Source organism: Rhinolophus sinicus, linkage group LG06, assembly GCF_036562045.2.
Source record: "Rhinolophus sinicus isolate RSC01 linkage group LG06, ASM3656204v1, whole genome shotgun sequence".
In the NCBI taxonomy this organism is placed as follows: domain Eukaryota; kingdom Metazoa; phylum Chordata; class Mammalia; order Chiroptera; family Rhinolophidae; genus Rhinolophus; species Rhinolophus sinicus.
In genome coordinates this window covers 73,439,430-73,459,229 of record NC_133756.1, presented here as the reverse complement: position 1 = coordinate 73,459,229, position 19,800 = coordinate 73,439,430, and the positions used below count along the sequence as shown (strand labels likewise).

The window sequence follows — 19,800 nt, the reverse complement described above, 5'->3', positions numbered from 1 at the left end:
CATTTAATGCATATAGTTTCTCTTCTGTTTGAAGGAATTTCAGCCATTTTCAATGAATCCCTTTGTTGTCTTCATGAGTTCCAAGGGTAGGACCCTATTTTCAGTGGATACCTCTGACTTACTATTACAATAATAATAATAAAAAATCTAGAACCCAATATGGGCACAAATAGGTAAACAACTCTGCTGTCTGAATATGCCTTCACCAGAGCTTATATGTTCTGGTAATCCTTCCTCAAATTCTAGTAACAATGCCTGTGAGCTCACTAACTTGCAACTAACAGAAAATCATTGAAATGGCTTATTTCACATATTGTGTTTTTTAAAAAAAAATTATTATTATTTTGTTTTTATTGGGGAACATTGTGTTTCTCCAGGGCCCATCATCTCCAAGTCATTGTTCTTCAATCTAGTTTTGGAGGGTGCAGCTCAGCTCCAAGTCCAGTTGCTGTTTTCAATCTTAGTTGCAGGGGGTGCAGCCCACCATCCCATGTGGGAATTGAACCAGCAATCTTTATTGTTGAGAGCTCACGCTCTAACCAACTGAGCCATCCAGCTGCCCCTCCCCACAACTCAGCTGCAGCTCTTTGTCTTCAATCTAGCTGTGGAGGGTGCAGCTCACTGGCCCATATGGGTATCGAACCAGCAACCCTGTTGTTCAAAGCTCACATTCTAACTAGTTGAGCCATCTGGCTGCCCCATCAAATATTGAGCTTTTGAATCTAGTTAATGTCTTACCTTCACTCAAGAACTAAAGCCAAGATCACTCTGTCCTCTTGGATGTCATCTGGTCATGACTAGACTCCTAGTCTCTGTCTCTGCAGGGGTGGAGGGAGGAAGGAAAGAAATCAATACTCATTGCAGCATGCCTTGTCCCAGGCACTATGCTTCCACATATGTTTATGATTAATTGTTTCAACAACTCTGAGAGGTTTGCATTACAATGTCCACTTTCCATATGGGAAAACTGAGGCTTAAAGTGTTTGAGTAATTTGCTCAAGATCCCAGAGTAAAGAGATGGGAAAACCAAAATTCCAATTCAGTTCTGTCCTACTCCAGCGACTATGATGTTTTCACAGGAGGTTTGTGCTAACATCACCAAATCTTAAGCCCTTACTCTCAGCCTCAAATCATGCAGAGTATGTCTAAAGAAAATTCTGATAACAGCCTTATTCTAAGGCATGCCAAAGAGTTTTAGGAATGATACTTGGCTATGAGAAGAGAGGTAGTGATGGAAAGAAGAGCAGGCAAAATAAGACAAGAACTGATATGCTTTTACCCTGATAAAGTCAGTGTACCTAAGATTGTTTCAAATCTGTGTATGTTGCATTGTCAGGCCAAATACAAGATTTGGCTCAAATGCTAACTGACCTCTGTGCTGTCTCCACTTCCTACCCACCCCCAAACCCCCTTGGCTCAACTAAAAGGGTGTCATATGCCTAACTGCCATCTCAGGACCTTGTCTCCCTCCACCCCCATCTCACCCAGACAGAGATCTTCTAAAGTTAGAAAGGATCCTGAGCCAAGTAAGTTTCTGGCCAGCATGACAGAATCTATTCAGAGTTTAGATGGTGGCTTCATTTCAGGGGGCTGGAGGGGCAGAGCTAAAGGAGACCTACTAAAAGGTAACCTCGGAACAGTTGAAAGCCATGTGCATCCTGCCAGATGGACCTACTAGTATTACTCCCAGACCAGTGGTTCTTAATTGTTTTGGTCTTAGGGCCTCTTTATTATAACAATTGTTTTTGTTTTTGAAGACCCCCCCCAAGGAGCTTTTGTTCATGTGGGTTATATCTATTGATATTTACCATAATAGAAAATAAAACAGAAAAATATAAAATATTTATGTATTCAATTATTAATTGATTAAAAAACAATCCGATGTTAACATAAAAAAACCTTCCTTTATGGAAAAACCCTATATTTTCCAAAGCAAAGAAAATTAGTCAGAAAGGTAGCAGTGATTTATGTATTTTGCACATCTTTTTAATAATGAGCTTAAAAGAAGATAGCCATTTCTCACATCTACTTGTTCATCCAATCAGTTGTAATGTGTGCTGAAGGATATGAAGAAAATCCAGCCTCACACAGATACACAGTTGAAAAAGGGAGCAGTGTCTTTAATAGCCTCTTCAGATGACTGTAGACATTCTTCTTTGATACTACACCAAAACTCAATTAGATGTAGTTTCAGGTAGATATAATCTGGAATCTGAAACCCTGTCAATAAACTTTTCATACTTTGTTATACTACAACTGGTATATCTTGCAGTTTGCATGGATCTTTTACCTACACATGATTTTATAACACCATACATTGGTTGTTTGGAAAATATGAGTTCACGAGTCATGCAGATCTTTCAAGTGTCATACTTTTCATTATCCATTTTCAAGAATTACATTTGTATTTCTGATCAAGATGATGGAGTAGGTACATGCTGTGCTTACTGCCTCTCATGACCACATCAAAACTACAACTAAACTACAGAACATCTATCAATTGAGAATCATCTGAAGTCTAACTGAACTAAAGCCCCACAACTAAGAATATACAGACGACACTACCTTGAGACTCATAAGAGGGGCACAGATGTGGAATTGGCCAGTCCCACACTTGCGTGTGATCATTAAAAACCAAGATACATATCTCGGTTCCCCCCAGAAGAGCAAGGGATCCCAGGTTCGCCAGCCCAGGGTTCCAGTGCTGGGGAGAGAGGTCTCCATAACTTCTGGGTGTGAAAACCAGCAAAGATTCTAGAAGAATGAGACATGGGTGGCTGCAGTCACAGGCATTCCTTTTAAAAGGACCATATGTGGACTTACTTGCTGACTGACTCACTTGCTCTGACCTCAAGTGCTGTGGCAGTAGCTTGAAAGGTGCCAGGGACATAAGGGGAGTAATTGAATTGTCTGGATTCAGGGGAAGGGCTGGAGGTGCAGCTTTCTCCCGAACAGAGGAGCTGGTGAAAGACATTTTTTCTTTGTTGAGCCCTCTGCCCACTCGACAGCCAGATGCAGGTGATTGCCATATCTGAGTTTCCATCAACCTGGCTAGCACCATTTTTCCACCCTGCCCTAGGATTCCTTGAGATACCGCCCCACCCAACTTGCACTCCCACCCAAGCCACTTCCAGTGGCTTTTCCATACAAATGGTCTGTCTTGGCTCATGCTGCAAACTTTCCTAAAACTGTTCAAAGGTTCACAACACCCAAACAAGTAGCATCTAGATTTGACATGCCTAATACCTTTTGCAGAGCAGACCCAAGCCCAAAACTAGTAGCAGCTGGCCTTGGTTCATGGCTTGGCCTCTCAAGGCCCCTCCAAGCCCAGCATGGTGGTGATCACCTCTGGATTGCTCGGTGGTTCATGCCAGTTAGCCCCAGGAAGGGCAGAGGTTTCTGCTGAACTTGGCCTGTGGTGGGTCTCCTCCCAGGAGGCCCTGGGGTTGAAACACCTAATGGCCAGTTTTGGAATAAGCTGGAGCATCACCCAGCTACTTCCAAGAACGACACACCGAAAGGCAGACCAGACTGGGCAGACACCAGAGCCTGCTAAAGCAAATCATGTTCCCTAGAGTCAGCCCCTACAGCACAGCTCCTCCACTGTAGTCACAGGTAGGCCTCACAATGAATCAGCCCAAGAGTCAATCCTTCCCACTGATATGTAAACAGCAACCAAGACTCAACTACAACCGGAAGGCACACACAATCCACACAGGAGACATACATGAAGCACCCAGCTCAGCTGACCAAAAAGACTGCACCACCAGAGAAAATCAGGTGTAGCCATAATGATATCAGATGAAACAGACTTCAAGGTGAAAAAGATAACAAGAGACAAAGATGGACATTTCATAATGGTGAAGGGGACTGTACAACAAGAAGACATAACAGTCATCAATATTTATGCCCCCAATCAGGGAGCACCGAAATACACCAAGCAACTACTAACAGAACTAAAGGGAGAAATTGACCAAAATACAATTATACTAGGGGACTTAAATACATCATTGACAGCTATGGATAGATCATCCAAACAGAAAATAAATAACGAAATAGTAGCCCTAAATGACACATTAGATGAAATGGACATAATTGACATTTATAGAGCACTTCATCCTAAAACATCAGACTATACATTCTTTTCTAGTGTACATGGAACATTCTCAAGGATAGACCATATATTGGGACATAAAATCAGTCTCAACAAATTTAAGAAGATTGAAATCATACCATGCATATTCTCTGATCACAAGGCTTTGAAATTGATATCAACTGTAAAAAGAAAGCGGAAAAACACAAATACATGGAGATTAAACAACATACTTTTAAAGAAGGACTGGGTCAAAGAAGAAATTAGAGGAGAGATCAAAAGATACATAGAAACAAATGACAATGAAAATACATCCTACCAAAATTTTTGGGATGCAGCGAAAGCAGTTTTAAGAGGGAAATTTATCTCATTACAGGCCTATCTCAAGAAACAAGAAAACTCCCAAATAAATAACCTCATGTTACACCTTAAAGAACTAGAAAAAGAAGAACAAGTAAAACCCAAGGTCAGCAGAAGAAAGGAAATAACAAAAATTAGAGCAGAACTAAATGAAATAGAGAACAAAAAGACAATAGAAAAAATTAATATGACAAAGAGCTGGTTCTTTGAAAAGATTAACAAAATTGACAAACCCTTGGCTAGACTTACTAAGATAAAAGAGAAGACACTGATTAACAAAATCAGAAACGTAAAAGGGGAAGTTATCACGGACACCACAGAAATACAAAGGATCATCCAAGAATACTATGAAGGACTATATGCCACCAAATTCAACAACCTAGAAGAAATGGACAAGTTCTTAGAAACATATAGCCTTCCAAGGCTGAACCATGAAGAACTGGAAAATCTAAACAGACCGATCACCAGTAACTAAATTGAATCAGTCATCCAAAACCTTCCCAAAAGCAAAAGTCCGGGACCAGATGGCTTCACTAGTGAATTCTACCAAACCTTCAAAGAGGATCTAATACCAATTCTGCACAAACTCTTCCAAAAATTGAAGAAGAGACAGTACTCCCTAACTCATTTTATGAGGCCAACATTACCCTGATACCAAAACCTGGTAAGGACAGCACAAAAAAGAAAACTACAGACCAATATCTCTAATGAATACCGATGCAAAAATCCTAAATAAAATTCTAGCAAATCGAATACAACAATGCATTAAAAAGATTATTCATCACGACCAAGTGGGGTTCATCCCGGGGCACAAGGATGGTTCAACATACGAATCCATCAATGTGATACATCACATAAACAAAATAAAGGACAAAAATCATATGATTATATCAATTGATGCAGAAAAAGCATTTGACAAGATACAACATCCATTTATGATTAAAACACTTAATAAAATGGGTATAGAAGGAAAATACCTTAACATAATAAAGGCCATATATGACAAACCCTCTGCTAATCTCATAATTAATGGAGAAAAACTGAAGCCCTTTGCTCTACGTTCAGGAACACGACAGGGATGTCCCCTATCACCTCTGCTTTTCAACATAGTGTTGGAAGTCCTTGCCAGAGCAATCAGGCAAGAGAAAGAAATAAAAGGCATCCAAATTGGGAATGAAGAAGTTAAATTATCACTCTTTGCAGATGACATGATGCTATATATAGAAAACCCTAAAGACTCCACCAAAAAGCTATTAGAAACAATCAACGAATACAGTAAAGTTGCCGGCTACAAAATCAACGCACAAAAGTCCATTGCCTTCCTATATACTAACAATGAAATCTCAGAAAAAAAATACAAAAAACAATTCCTTTTGCAATTGCAGCAAAAAGAATAAAATACCTAGGAATAAACTTAACCAAGGATGTGAAAGACCTATATGCTGAAAACTATAAGACATTTTTGAAAGAAATTGAAGAAGACACAAAGAAATGGAAAGACATTCCGTGCTCATGGATTGGAAGAATCAACATAGTTAAAATGGCCATATTACCCAAAGCAATATACAGATTCAATGCAATCCCCATCAAAATCCCAATGGCATATTTTAAAGAAATAGAACAAAAAATCATCAGATTTGTTTGGAACCACAAAAGACCCTGAATAGCCAAAGCAATCTTAAGGAAAAAGAACAATAATGGAGGTATCACACTTCCTGACTTTGGCTTGTACTACAGGGCTACAATAATCAAAACAGCATGGTATTGGCAGAAAAACAGACACATAGACCAATGGAATAGAATTGAGAACCCAGAAATAAAACCACATAAATATGGACAGATAATTTTTGACAAAGAAGCTAAAACATACAATGGAGCAAAGACAGCCTCTTCAATAAATGGTGCTGGGAGAATTGGATAGCCACGTGCAAAAGAATGAAACTGGACTGCTATTTGTCACCATGTACCAAAGTTAATTCAAAATGGATCAAAGACTTAAGCATAAGACCTGACACAATAAACTGCATAGAAGAAAACATAGGTACTAAACTTATGGACCTTGGGTTCAAAGAGCATTTTATGAACTTGACTCCAAAGGCAATGGAAGTAAAAGCTAAAATAAACGAATGGGACTATATGAAACTTAAAAGCTTCTGCACAGCAAAAGAAACCATTGACAAAATAAAGAGGCCACCAACTGAATGGGAGAAGATTTTTGCAAACAGTGCCTCCGATAAGGGGCTAGTATCCAGAATATACAAGGAACTCATGCAACTCAACAACAAAAAAACAAACAACCCAATTGAAAAATGGGCAGAGGACTTGAAGAGACATTTCTCCAAAGAGGACATACAAATGGCAAATAGACATATGAAAAAATGCTCAACATCACTAGTCATCAGAGAAATGCAAATCAAAACCACAATGAGATATCACCTCACCCCAGTCAGAATGGCGATCATCAACAAGACAAATAATAACAAATGTTGGAGAGGCTGTGGAGAAAAAGGAACCCTCATACACTGTTGGTGGGAATGCAGACTGGTGTAGCCGTTATGGAAGGCAGTGTGGAGGTTCCTCAAAATATTACAAATAGAATTGCCATATGACCCAGCAATCCCTCTTCTGGGTATCTACCCAAAATATCTGAAAACATTTAGAGATAAAGACACGTGTGCTCCAATGTTCATTGCAGCTTTGTTTACTGTGGCCAAGACATGGAAACAACCAAAATGTCCTTCGATAGATGAATGGATAAAGAAGTTGTGGTATATATACACAATGGAATACTATTCGGCAGTAAGAAAAGATGATATAGGTACATTTGTGACAACATGGATGGATCTTGAGAGAGTAATGCTGAGCGAAACAAGTCAGACAGAAAAAGCAGAGAACCATGTGATTTCACTGATATGTGGTATATAAACCAAAAACAACAAAAGAACAAGACAAACAAATGAGAAACAGAAACTCATAGACACAGACAATAGTTTAGTGGTTGCCAGAGGGTAACGGGGGGGGGGGTGAGGGGTGGGAGATGAGGGTAAGGGGGATCGAATATATGGTGATGGAAGGAGAACTGACTCTGGGTGATGAACACACAATGGGATTTATAGATGATGTAATACAGAATTGTACACCTGAAATCTATGTAATTTTACTAACAATTGTCACCCCAATAAATTTAATAAAAAAAAAAAAAAAAAAAGTGCACCACTAGGTTACACAGGACATCTAATACATAAGGCCACTGTACTAAGACTAGGAGGCATAGCATCCCTATGTAATATATAGAACAAACACCGGGAGGCAGCCAAAATGATGAGTCAAAGAAACATGTTGCAAGTAAAAGAACAGAACAAAGCTCCAGAAAAAGAATAAAACAAAATGGAGACAAGCAATCTACTAGATACAGAGTTCAAAGCGCTGATTATAAAAATGCTCAGCAATCTTAGGGAGAACTTCAAGAACAAGATAGGAAACATTAAGATGAAGATAGAAAACATAAAATAGAAAGTCCAAAATAAAGACTATGAAGACTACATTAGAGAGAATCAACAGTAGATTAGATGAAGCAGAGGTTTGAATCAGCAATTTGGAAGATAAGGTAGCAGAAAGCACCCAATCAGAATAGCAAAAAAAGAAAAAAATCCAAGAAAATGAAGATAGTTTAAGTGGCCTCTGGGACAACATCAAGCATACCAACATTTGCATCTTAAAGGCACCAGGAGAAGAGAGACAGCAAGAAATTGAAAATCTATTTGAAGAAATAATGATGGAAAACTTCTTAACCTGGCATAGAAAATAGACATACAAGCCCAGGAAGTGCAGAGAGGCTCAAACAAGATGAACCCAAAGAGGCCCACATCAAGACACATCATAATTAAAATGCCAAAAGTTAAAGAAAAACATAAAATCTTAAAGGCTGCAAGAGAAAAGAGTTAGTTACCTACAAGGGAGCTCCCATAAGACTGTCAGCTGATTTCTCAACAGAATCTTTGCAGACAAGAAGGGATTGGCAGGAAATATTCAAAGTGATGTAAAGCAAGGATCTACAACCAAGATTACTCTACCCAGCAAGGCTAGCATTTAAAATTGAAGGATAGATAAAGAGCTTCCCAGACAGGAAAAAGGTAAAGGAGTTCATCACCACCAAACCATGTTAGAAGGAATCTTAGAGGGACTTATTTAGGATCAAGAAAAACATAAAGATAAAAAATATGAATAAATAAAATGGCACTAGCTATGTATCTTTCAATAATTACTTTAATTGTAAATGGATTAAATGCGCCAATCAAAAGATAGGGGAGCTGAATGTATAAGAAAACAAGACCTTTACTTATGTTACCTACAAAAGACTCACTTCAGATTGAAAGACCCACACAGACTGAAAGTAAAGGGATGGGAAAAGATATTTCATGAAAATGGAACTCAAACAAACAAATGAAGCTGGGGTAGCAATATTTATACCAGACAAAGTAGACTTTAAAACAAAGGCTATAACAAGAGACAAAGAAGGACCCAGTAATCCCACTTCTGGGTATTTATCCGAAGAAACCCAAAATGCTATTTCGAGGTGACATGTGCATCCATATATTCATTGCAGCATTGTTTACAATGGCCAAGATGTGGAAGCAGCCTGGGTGTCTGTTGATGGAAGAATGGATAAAGAGGAGGTGGTATATATATATACAGTGAAATACTGCTTTGCTGTGGAAGGGAATGAATTCTTGCCATCTGCGGTGACATGAATGGACCTGGAGAGTGTTGTGCTGAGTGGAGTATGTCAGACAGAGAAAGACAGGTGCAATGTGATTTCGCTTACATGTGGAATCTAAAGAACAAAATAAACAAACAAAGCAGAAACAAAGCAGGAACACTTTGGTGGTTGACAGATGGGAGAGGGTTTGGGAGTGGATGAAAAGAGGGAAGGGATTAAGAAGTACAAATTGGTTGTTACAAAGTAGTCGTGGAGATGTAGGGTGTAGCATAAGGAATACAGTCAATAAAATGGCGATAACTATGTATGGTGTCAGATGGGTACTAGATTTATCTGGATGATAGATGGGAAGGGGGTTGATGGGCAAGGTGAAAAAGGTAAAGGGATTAAAAAGTACAAACTGGTAGTTACAAAATAGTCATGAGATGTAAAGCACAAGGAATATAGTCAATAATATGATAATAATAGGGACTATAGTCAATAACATGATAGTCTAGTGCCAGGTGGGTACTAGACTAGTCTTGGGGATCACTTCTTAAGTTATATAAATGTCTAAGCACTATGCTATACACCTGAAATTAATATAAAGTAATACTGACTATTAACTGCAGTCGAAAAATTAAAAAAGAGGGAGAAGTGAGCGGGTATAAAAAGTTCAAATAAAACAAGTAAGTCATAGGTATGTAATATACAGCATAGGGAATATAGTCAATAATATTGGGATAGTGTGGTACAGTGTCAGATGGTTGCTAGACTGATTTATAGGTATATAAATGTTGAATAACTATTGTGTACCCCTGAAACAAATATAATATTGTTTATTAGCTATCTTTTAATAAGTCTTAAAAAATTAAATTAAAAAAATGAATTACATGCTCTCACTGCTGATCTCATCAGAAAATTTTTTAGGCACCGAGAAGTTGTCAAATATTCCTAAATTACAATGTTTCCTGCAGAGTGCAGATTTAAAAACTGATAACACATTCTTCCCAATGTTTTCCTTGAAATCAGAGACTCACTGATTTTCAAGAAAATGCCTAAATGCCGAAGTGTGAATGCTCATAGATTATCAGCCATTCTTTTGAAATGGCGTTTCATGGGAAAAGCAGCGAGTTTAACTCACAACTCAGCAACCACTGGAGTGCTTTTCCTTACGGCAGAAATCATACTTCGGTAGTAAAAGCACTTTAGGCGTGCTTCCCAGTTTGTCACACAGAATATTAAAAGTCATGTACTCGAGACTTGTGCAAGTTCTCACAAAGTGAAAAAGGGAAATAATGACTTAATATTGTTGTGAAAGTAGTCTTGACGTCATGAATCCACGTCCCCTTCCCCAGACTCTTAGAATCCCTCAGGCTTACACTGAGCACTGCTGTCCTACCCGGTAACGATTGCCAAGCACGGTGCGTGCTTTAACCTAAAGGGGGTGCTCAAGGCCTTCCTGATCTCTTGAACTCTCTCCTCCCTTGTCCACCCTCCATCCAGACGGAGGAACCCAAGAAGCCAGTAGAGAAGACCCAAAGGGACCCTGGCTTTAGAGCTTAAAGTTCTGTCACTGGACGATACCCTCACTTTTCTTCATTCAGTTATTGTATAACTCACTCATCTACATTAGGTTCCAAATACAGTAAATCTGTTTTACTCACTAAGGTTCCAAGATCCAGTATCTCATTCTTAAGTGTTCTCCCTCCAGGAAGGGTCCGAATGGGACTCTCTGTGCTTGGAAAGAGGAGAGCGCTGGAGCCCAATGAGAAAACGGGCGACTGCTGTGTTACGTGGGGTCACTATTGTAAGCAGGCGCTGCCCAGTGTGACAGAGGATGCTCCCTGGATGCTGCCAGCTCTCTGCCCAGACCCAGAGCCCAAACACCGCGTCCAAGCCCACTTTCTCCATGGGAACAAGGTGCTTTAGGGACATAGTGTTTAATTTACACCCCCATACTCAGCGGTCGATCTCCAAACCACAGCCTTGGTTCCAGAGGGAGTTGACCTGGAGGAGTTGCCACCTCTGCCACACACTGGTCCTGCTGCCAGCCTGGACACTCTCTGTCCTCATTGCTCTTTCAGTTTCTGGGCCTCATATGCATTGTGTGTCACTCAACAGAGGCATTCTTGGCTGGCACTCAGTGGGCACCCCCTTTCCAACCTATGACTCCACAGGCGACTCAGCTAAGTCTGCCTCCAGCTGTTATCTTTTCCTTTCCTCTTTCTTAGTCCCCTGCTATTTTTCCTGTTTTTTTTTTTTTCAATGTCATATTTGGTTTTACAGCTCTGTATCTCCACACTCTTCAAGCATATCAAAAATTTTTAATGGCTGCTGTTTGTTTTCCATTTTATGTTTCTACTTTAATTTCTTTTATGTTCCTTTAAGGTTAAAATTTCCTGCTTGTTTTCCTTAATGTTTTATTACCTGTTCTTAATCGCAAAAGTAATAAAAGTATATAATGAAAATGGAAAATGATAAAAGCAATGAAAAGCAAGCCAAACGTCTGGCCTCCTAATCCCTGTCTCCAGAGGCAACGGCATTAGCAGCATCTCATGTTTCCTTCTAGAAATTATCTATAGCATAACAAGTATACCCCTCTTTTAATGAACCCATAGAAGCATATTACATGCACAGTTCTGGACCTCTGTGTTTTCTTGTGAGCCCTCTCACTTGGAAATTGTTTTATATCAGCACGCAAAGAACTACCCTAATATTTGTAAGGGCTACACAAATAACATGAATTATGGATGTACATAATGTATTGACTCTGTCCTTTTTTTATGGAACAGGTCAGTTATTTCTGATCTCTTCCGATTACAAACAGTACTTCAATGAAATATGTACGTATACATGAGAGTGTGGGATCAAGTTCTAGAAGTATAATTGTTAGGTCAAAACAATTTGCTTTGAAAATGTTGGTAGATATTGTCACATTGCAGTGGACCAAGAAAATACAACATGCACTTTCCACGTTGTCCACTAACACCCAGAAACCACCTGTCATGTATGGCAACTCACGTCTCCCACGTGGAGCCGGACTGTTAGTCAATAGCTCAGTTCCAGCTGAACTGCCACCTCTGCCTGTAGAGCAGTGATTTCACAATTATTTGAATATTTTGTTGTATTTTTGCCCTTTTATAACATAAAGAATGAACAACTTTATAATAAAGAGGGTTGGTTCTATTTACAACACAAATGAGACAAATATAGAAATATGAGTTATGTCCCAAACTTGTGACTTACTAGGCTTAAGCAGGTCAAATGTGTGTTCATTAACAATAGCTAAAGAATAAGGGTTTGGAGGGGGGGTTTAAGTGATGAAAATATTCTGAAACCAACTATGATGATGGTTGCACATATCTGTGAATATACTAAAAAACATTAAATTGTACATTTTTTAATGGGTGAATAGTATGGTATGTGAATTATACCCAATAAAGATGTCTGCCTTACAATTACGTTTTTTTTTGTGCTTGGCTTCTTTCATTTAGCATATAATATTTTCAATGTTCATTCAAGTTGTAGCATGTAGCAGAACTTAATTTTTTTTTTTTGGCCAAATAATAATCCATTGTATGGATACAACATATTTTGTTTATCCATCATCTGTTGATGGACACTTGGGTTGCTTCCACCTTCAGCTATTGAGAATAATGCTGCTATGATATGGGTGCACAAGTTTCTGTGTGGACATATGTTTTTATTTCTCTTGGGTACCTATATAACTAGGGATGGAATTTCTGAGTCATTGGTAACTCTATGTTTAATCATTTGAGGAACCGCCAAACTGTTTTCAAAGCAGTTTCACCAGGTAAAAATCACCTGTTTAAAAACTTTTGTTCTCTTAAATGACTTTAGTGATAATCACAGCTATTGTTTATTTTGCCCTTACCGACTTGTCTGCCACTCGGGAGCGTAACCAGCCGTCTGATTGCTTGAGTCCGAGAAGATTCTCAGGACTCAGGACTTCCAGTTCTAAAACCAGGGAAGTCTCAGTCAAACCTGCAGGGACAAGTTGGTCCCCTGCTTTAGTGCTGTGCATATGTGACCCCATGAATCTTCATTTCAACCCTGCGAAGCTGGGTCTGCTCTCTTATTCATATTACAGAGGAGGAAAACTGGAGTCACAGTGTTTGCTTTGAAACTTCCAGCAGCATGGCAGATGAGAATGATGCAGACAGCCCCTCCTCTGCTACAACACATAGATTAATCCTCTATAAAATCCCCAGTAAATTATACTTCATAAAGTTGATTTTTTTAAGTTGGAGATAAAAGTATATAATTCCTCTTCTTTTTAATATATAACCAAGTTTGAATGAATGAAGCATAAACCTTTTTGTGTCAGAAATAGAGAAAACAGAACTCAGGTGGTGAGAAGCCCTGAGGCAGGAGTTTGCACTGCATACCAGCTTGAGGGGCTGAGGGCTGCAGCCAACACCAGGGTTTAAGAGACATGGTCCCTGGTCTGTGGCCCATCTATTGGAAGTGCTGGTGATGTAGGAATATTTCTGTGAGTGCCAGGATCGTGTCTTGTGAAACCGAAGAATGGAAGTGAGGACCAAGGAGAGGCAAGGAGTTGTAAAAGAGAATAGTTTATTAAAAAGCAAAGAAATGCAGCTCTCAAAATGAGAGGGGTTGCCCAGCATGGGGCAAAGGCTGTTAGTCTCATATCTTCCCTTGCCCGTTTGAAGAAGGGAACTGGCACCGTCTAATGGAATTCGTCTATCAGGCTTGCCCATCCAGAAGGGAATAGCAAAATAACCCACTCCTATCTATCGGATCTGCTCCATTTGTCTGGCCAAAAGAGATTTATGAGATAATTTATTAACCTCAAGTCGCATTAACGAACCCATTCTTATCTATCAGATCTGCTCCGTTTGTCCTGGAGTGAATGAGTTACTTCAGAACCTGGAGTTTTAGGCTATGGCTGTCTTTTGTTTATTCTACCAGGGGGCTTCTTGTCTACCTAACAACATGCTAACTAACCTGTCTCACTGGGGAAGCCTGCCCTTTCTTGGAGCTAGAGGGGGAACAGTGAGGCATCTGGGCCATATGTGGTGACTAGCAGGATGGGGTCTCAATCTAACTACCTACGCGCTCCAAGAATTGAAACGAGATATTAACACAAAAGCAGGTCCATTGCCAGTGAAACCCCCCGGAAGCACTGGCAGGAGGAAACCTTATATCCTTCTGTAATATAGCAACATTTTTACCAGCCACGGCTCACAGAACTCCAACAGAAAATTAAAAAATGAGTTTATACACAAAGAGTTACAAACCTCTTGGAGAAATGAACACTGGAAGAGAGATGCAACACCCAGAAACTAAATATTTACACCAATTGAGGATATCATAATATTTGTAATGCTCTAGAAATGGAAGTCTCATATGTGTGTACTGCTTAACTTTTGTATAATTAACTCTGGTACTTTTGTATGAAAGTTGGATGTTTAATACTAATATTTTACTTTTTTCTTCTTTATAATCCTGGTTTAAACTATTATTGTTTTAATTTCTTAATAGTAATTATTTTTCCTAAATCTCATGACCTCTCTGTATTTTTCTTCTCCCATCACTGTTTTATTTCATTTACCATTTCTTTTTAAGAAAGGCCTGAGGTAAGTGTGGCCAGGGGTATAACAAAGTACCACGACCGGAAGGATGGAATCTTGCTGACTGAGCCGCTGCTGAGCTGCCCATCTTCGCCTCATCCTTTCCCCTACTGAAAGCTCATCCTTTGTAAGGATGGTTCTAAAAAGCCAACAAACAGGAAAACAAAAGCGAAAACACCCTCACTTGCTACTTCCCTAGTTTTAGGTGACTCTCAGGACAATTATTTCTCTGTACAAATGGCACATGAGTGTCCGGCTCCATCAGTTGATTTTTGAAATTGTGTCATCGTGGGAGGAGCTGCATAGTTTTAGAATCTGTAATCTCCAATGAGTGTAACTGCTAGATTTTGGGTAAAATAAAGCCTGCCACAGCCAGGAGGGGAAGAAAAGGAGAAAGTCACGCAGGCAGAGACCTTGGTGGGACCGTGGAGCTGATGTCCTCATGGGCAAGAGAGCACGAAGGAGGGTGGCATGGCCAGCCCACCACCAGGCTTCTGAAACTGCTTGTTTGCAAACCAGCCTCCGATGAGTTCATTTCAATCTCTTGTCTTCCTTCTCAACAGTCACAGGAGGACCCTCTGTGGGCATTTCCCTTTCAATACAAAGTCGTCCTGAATAGGATTTTTGAAATGGGGTGAGGGGCAGCAAGCTGAGATTTTTTAGGGTGGCACCTAAAATGGCACCATCTAAGGAGACAGGAGGCCCCTGAGGCCCATGACCCCTGGCACCATGGGGCATCTCAGTGCAGTGGGAGATGGCTGAAACTGAGCTTTACGGATCTACTGTACCCCCGAGGGAGAACAAGGTGCTATTCTGGGGAGACACTGAACAGACTGATCAGACCCTGAACAGTCTTCTTCATCTCCCTGTTCACTCCAGCACGTTGGTAGCCTGACCCAGGAAGTGTCATGCCCAGTGTCTCAGTAACGGGCTAGACATGCTTTGCCTCCCAGGAAAGGAACTTGACCTGCAGGGCAGTAGTCCAGTGGGAGCTGCCTCTCCGTGGTCTGAAGCTATGCAGGGAGGCCCACGGCCACTTTCTTTCAGACCTGGTGGACTTTCCCCAGCCTGGAACCTCTTGGAACACTATGGCAGTTCATTCTCAATCTTTGTTTGGCCTTGAGGTGCGTGGGGACTGAGGGGACATGTTTTAACAATACATGCCTATAAGGGACCCAAATTTTAGAATATTCTTCATTCCAAAGTCGAGGTTTTGGAACTTTTGTCCTGTCTATTGGCTGGAAAATAACATTGGTAGAAATAAGGCTGACAACTCAATCTTCCCATGTTGCTCAGAGAAGTTGCTATTTCAGCGGGCCTTGATTTGGTTCCCTGGCAAATCAAATATCTCTGTGTTTGTATATTTATCTTTATTCATCTTTTAAAAATTTATTTTATTTTTAAAATAATTAATAAACTTTATTTTTTTAGAGCTGTTTTTAGATTTACAGAAAAACTGAGTGGAATGTGGCGAGTTCCCTGGCCCCTGTCCTGCTTCCTCTGTTATTAACATTTTGATTAATGTAGCACATTTGTTACAATTGAAAGCCAATATTGACACACTATTGTTAACTAAAGGCCATAGTTTAAGTTAGGGTTCATTCTTTGTGTTGTACGCCCAATGAACTTTGACAAATATATAACGCCATGTATCCACCACTACAGTATAAAATCCTCTGTGCACCGCCTGTCCATCCCTCCCCTACCCCCACTTCCAATCTCTGGAAACCACTGGTCTTTTCACTGTCTCCATAGTTCTGCCTTTTCCAGACTGTCATATAGTTTGAGTCATACAGTATGTAGCCTTTCCAAATTGGCTTCTTTCATTGAACAATATGCATTAAAGTCACCTTCATGGTTTTGTTTTGGTTTTTTGTTTGTTTTTGTTTTTGTAGCTTGGTTCATTTTTTAAATTGGTAAATAATATTTCATTGTGTGGACATGCCACAGGTGTCTATCTAGCCATTTACCTACTGAAGGACATCTTGATTGATTTAAAGTCTTGGCTTTAAATTTATTTTTAATTGTATAATTGAAACATAGAGTGTTAATTTCCTTGTTAGTATTCCACCTCCTCTAAGTTTACCACAATTGCTTGTGCATCTTTCTAGATATTTCTTATGCATTAATAGACATTTATGTACATAGAATGCATAAACTGTCTATTGTTGTGTAACAAAATTACCTGAACAATAATAAAAATGTACTGTTTCACAGTTCTGAGTGCTAGGAATTTGGTAGTGGTTTAGTTGGGTGGTCCTGACTCAGTTTCTCAGGAGGCTTGAGTGAAGAATCCTACAGTCATCTGAAGGCTTAGGTCCACTTCCAAGGGGGCTAGCCCCCATGACTGGCAAACAGGCTAGTAGCTCCACAGGCTGCCTGAGTGTTCTCACAACTCTGGCTGCCCCAAAGCAAATGACTCAGGTGAGAGAAGGGGCATCCTCACTGTCTTTTCTGACCTAGCCTCGGAAGTCACAGTCACTTCCACAACCTCCTGTTGGTTACACAGGTTATGGGGAGAGACCTGAATAGCAGGAGACTAATCACTGGGGACTATTTTGCAGGCTGACTACCCTATAGGGCAATTCATGGATTTGTTTTATGGTTCTTGTGGAAATTTTCACATTTGGAAAAAGGAAAAATGATACATTTTAATCAACTTAAGTTTTACCGATACACATAGAGTAACCAGTATGAAATCCAATGCCAGTATGTAGCAAACAATCTGTGTTGAAGAGTTTAATCCTCATAATAATGGAATAATAAAATTATTAAATATGAATATAAATGGTGGTTCCAAAAAAATGTATACAAGTGGACACTTTGGTCAACATTGCCCAAGCAGTATTCGCCTCAATCAGAAGTGTCTGGACACTGATGGTAACCACTTTGAGCATCTCTTGTCATTGCAGAAGTCAAATGTGACTTGTATTCATCTTTTGTTATCGGTATATATTGAGTATTACGATTTTAATCGCTTTTTCCTTTCTTAAAATGTGTATACATTTTTTTGGCACCCTCTGTAGTATGAGAGCTTAACATTTGTGTGAACTAATAAATACGTTAAGCTTGGATATGGGAATATTGCAGCAATAAATTAACTTCCGCATATTTAAATTTTTCTCACAAAACACCCTATATTTATCATAGTGTTGGATATACTCTAAGTTTAATTTTATCCCTTAAAAAAATCCCAATTTCCCACATTCTGATTTACACTAGGCTTAGGCTCATGCATTTGACCCCGGGCCTTGGGTCGTCAGACTATTTACAAACAGACATTTGCATTACAGTAATGTTGTCTGTTGGCCCACACAGGGTGTGAGGGCCAAGATAAAGCTGTATTGGGTTTTGAGATGAACGTCAAGCAGTGTCCAGAGGGAGCAGAGAAAAGGTAAACAGGGGGCAAGGTTCCTGCAGCAGCGCCAGAAACGGCTAGGACAGGAGCCACCCACACTGTCCCGCCAGTGCCTCGCCGACCCCTCCCCCCACACCGTGCCTGCCAGCCGCTGTTTACTGTCCTGACTTCACAGAGCAGCGGTATTGATCACGAGTGAGGGCAAACTTTAGAGTACAACAGCGTGATCATCCGGAAGAAAACTCACGTCAAAACACCTATGGTGTTTCCCATGTCCAGGGACAAATGTCGCATGACCTCTGGGCTTCGTTCTTCCACTGCGACGCTTTCCAATCATACACCCGGATCCTGATGTCTACACTGCCCACCCTGGGAGTTCAGGCCCCGCATACATTGTGTAATCAAATTGGGAAGGGGATCTTGGAACAGAGAGAAAGTGGGGGACGATGGGAGGCTAGAGGAAGAAAACGACTCAATCAACACATCTAACGAGTACCTACTATGTGCAAAGCTTTGTATTTTTCATAGCACGGTTCATTATCAGGTATACTTTTATTTAATAGGTTTTTGTTGTTGTTGTTTGTTTTTTGTTTGTATAGTGTTTGTCTTCCACTCCCAGACAATAGCATGTGAGTTCCCTGAAGGCCGGAATTCATGTCTATCTTGTCTACCTCTGTGTCCCCAGCATCTAGAAGAGTATCTGGCATATAGCACTCGTGCAATAAATCTGTGTCAAATTAGTAAATGAAAGCACTGTACTAACAGGTAGAAATAAGAAACAAGTACGTGCACCCACATATACTGGGCTCTGTGCCAAGCAATGTGCATGGGTTTTCCTCTTTAGGTGGGCACTAACATAATCCCATTTTATGGATGAGGAAACTGCAGCTGGACGGGTCCTGTAACCTGCAGAAATGGTGGCACTGGGCTTTAAACTCAGGTATTCTGTCTCCCGGTTCTTTAGTTCAGACCAAGCCTCCTATCCAACACTTTGGGAAAGTTATAAAGACCCATTATTAGACTATTAGACTCTCAACCACTGGAGAGGACTCTAGATTCTTTCCAGCTCAGAGACAGCACTGGAAGAATCTACATAACAAACCTCACTAAAATAACCCTTATCTTTCAATCAGTTTCCCCTATATACAGAGGGTGCCAAAAAAGAAAAAAAATGCATGCACATTTTAAGAAAGGAAAAAACTGTGTTAAAATTGTAATACTCAATATATACCGATAACAAAAGATGAATACAAGTCACATTTGACATCTTCAATTATAAGAGGTGTACAAAATGGTTACCATCAGCATATTTTTAATACAGTTTTTTCCTTTCTTAAAATGTGTATAATTTTTTTTTTTGGCACCCTCTGTATTTCCCTCCCCCACTATTTGTCATTCTTAAAAGAATAAATCCCTTTTCCTGTGTCTTGTTGCTTCTCCACAAATGTATTCTTCTTTGTTAAGATGGTATATAAGCCCATGTTGTAACTAGCCCTTTGAGTTACTCATCACCAAGTTTCTCCTGTGTGAATGCCATGCTTTATATGTGAATAAACTCTGTTTTCTTTTCTCCTGCTGTCTTTTGTCAACTTAATTTCTAAGGGTAAAAGAATAGGGTTTTTTTCTTTCTCTACAGCATAACTACCAGGAGGTGGGATCTCTGGGAGCCACA

At 39.9% G+C, this 19,800-nt stretch overlaps 1 long non-coding RNA gene across 1 annotated transcript in view; it reads right to left on the bottom strand.

The window, feature by feature from the left end:
• Positions 1-19,800, bottom strand: part of LOC141572158 (uncharacterized) — an 84,723-nt gene that overhangs the window by 52,942 nt on the left and 11,981 nt on the right. Inside the window, exon 3 of the long non-coding RNA XR_012497338.1 lies at positions 739-818. This is a non-coding gene — a long non-coding RNA (uncharacterized LOC141572158). The remainder of the gene's footprint in view (positions 1-738; positions 819-19,800) is intronic.